The 2,222-nt window shown below is 50.8% G+C and overlaps 1 protein-coding gene across 1 annotated transcript in view; it reads left to right on the top strand.

Moving 5' to 3' along the window:
• ATP2C2 (ATPase secretory pathway Ca2+ transporting 2) overlaps positions 1-2,222 on the top strand; it is a 37,334-nt gene that overhangs the window by 1,161 nt on the left and 33,951 nt on the right. The window lies entirely within an intron of this gene.

Here is a 2,222-nt window from a genome sequence, read left to right as displayed (position 1 = left end):
TGACACTCTAATGTCCCCCCACAGTCACACACTATTATTATACATTTATATAGCTCTGACATATACCATAGTGCTGTACAGAGATCACTGAGCCAGTCCCATCAGCTTTGACATATACCATAGTGCTGTACAGAGATCACTGAGCCAGTCCTATCAGTGGGGCCAGTTCAGGATTGGATTGTGGGGGCCCCATACCCCTCTATTCTGCCCCCTAGATATTGGGGGTCTCTGGTTGGTCAGAGATCTGAGTTTTCATGGAAAGGAGAGTTCCTGCACTCATTCTCTGTCAGCAGTTTCTGCTGGTTGTCACTCGTTGTTATTGCTCTGTAGCGTTGTCACATTCATTGGCCACCAATAGCCGACCCCTATGATGATTCCAGTATTGTGTGTTATACCTAAACAATGTCTGCCCATCCAGTCCTGAGATTTACACAGCATGGCTACAAAATTCAGCCTTTTTTCTCTGCTGTAATCTCACATATCACCCTGTGACTTGGAGGCGAAAGGAGAAGCAGCATACTGATGAGCTCATCTCTCTGCTTTCCCCTCCTGCTTAGTATACAATGGATTGACTGCTTGTGCTGCTTCTTTGCCCCCAGTCTAAGCTCTGCTGTACATAGGCAGATTCCTGGTCACATCGGGGTACTTGCACCGTCTGGATGTAGACATCCCGCTTTATATGTTTTATATCTGCCCGGAGCTCAGATTTGAAATAAGGAAATAGAGAATTGCTGGCAGGTTGGGAGCGGCGTCTCCTTTGCCAGAAATCTTCTTCCTGACCCCCAGCAATTCTTCATTTCCTGCACCTGTTAGATGGGTCATGTGACAGCGATGATGTAACACCTGTATGTATACGAATCATCAGTGGTCATCCAATGGGTGAGGAGGATGTCTGGTGACCCCGGAGGTGGTGATGGGGACACCGGGGATGGAGCTGTAATGTGCAGGAAGGTCCGGGGACACCTCCAGACATCCATTGATTGGTCCAGCACTCTATGAAGGATGAATTCCTCCTCTTGGTGGCGGCCTTCATGGGAAGGCAGGGTCATCGCCCAGTGTGCCCAGTGTACCCAGGGTGCCCACCCAGTGTGCCCGGTGTACCACACATAACATCTTGTCAGGTCTGATTGAGGAAACATTTCACCTTTGTTACATTGTACTTGGTAAGCGGCCATCTTGGGCTGGAGGAGGCTGAACAATCACCATAGAATCTGATTGGTGGACTGGAGGGGTCAGCAGTAACCCCTGACAACATTCACCACTTTCCCCAGAGGGAATCCCACACCAGCGGGTGACCCCCTAGAGGAAGTCCCAGTGAATGATTATTACAGTAAGTTTCCCCCATTGTTCTCCTGAGGTGAGGGGGCCATACAGACCAATCAGGGAGCAGAATGGAGGTCGGGGCCCTGACCACCCACATATCACCCAACAGAAGTCCAATATAAGATTCAGTCCCATACCCCCAACCTACCCCTTGGTTTCTATGAATTGCCCCTCCACCTACCTGGGGTAGCTATACACAGAAATCTGCCCCCCTGCGGCCTAGCGCCCCTCCAATCCACACTGGGAGTAACCAATGAGTGTAACCAATAGTGATGTCACTTCCTGTCTATACAAAGTAGCTTGAAGATAAAGAGAAGGCGGGGCTTCTTGTGGCAAGGGGCGGGGCAGTGTTGGTCTATGGTTGGTATGTTGAAAGCAGAATCTCCGCCCTCTTTCACCAGAAGCTCCACCTCCTCAAAACTTCAGGTAGGTAGACAGGAAGTGACATCACTATTGTTTACAACTCCCAGTGTGGAATGGAGGGGTGCTAGGCCGCAGGGGGGGCAGTATTCTCTGTAAAGATACCGCAGGTAGGGGGAGTTTACATTTTTGATGCATTTTAGGGGGCAGACAAATAACTTTATTTATAGCAGTGAGTGCTGTTATGTCAGGAAATCTGTAGTGTTGGGGTTGTCACTGTCCCCCTTCCTCGCCTGATTTACCCTGATAAGTGTGACCCCATTCCTCACCCCAGCCGGGGGTGCCTGATCTACCCTGATAAGTGTGACCCCATTCCTTACCCCAGCCGGGGGCGCCTGATCTACACTGATAAGTGTGACCCCATTCCTCACCCCAGCCGGGGGCGCCTGATCTACCCCGATAAGTGTGACCCCATTCCTCACCCCAGTCGGGGGTGCCTGATCTACCCCGATAAGTGTGACCCCATTCCTCACCCCAGT

The sequence above is a fragment of the Pyxicephalus adspersus genome, chromosome 9 (genome assembly GCF_032062135.1).
Source record: "Pyxicephalus adspersus chromosome 9, UCB_Pads_2.0, whole genome shotgun sequence".
Taxonomy (NCBI): domain Eukaryota; kingdom Metazoa; phylum Chordata; class Amphibia; order Anura; family Pyxicephalidae; genus Pyxicephalus; species Pyxicephalus adspersus.
Note: the sequence above shows the minus strand (reverse complement) of the source record. Positions and strands in the feature narration are given on the sequence as shown.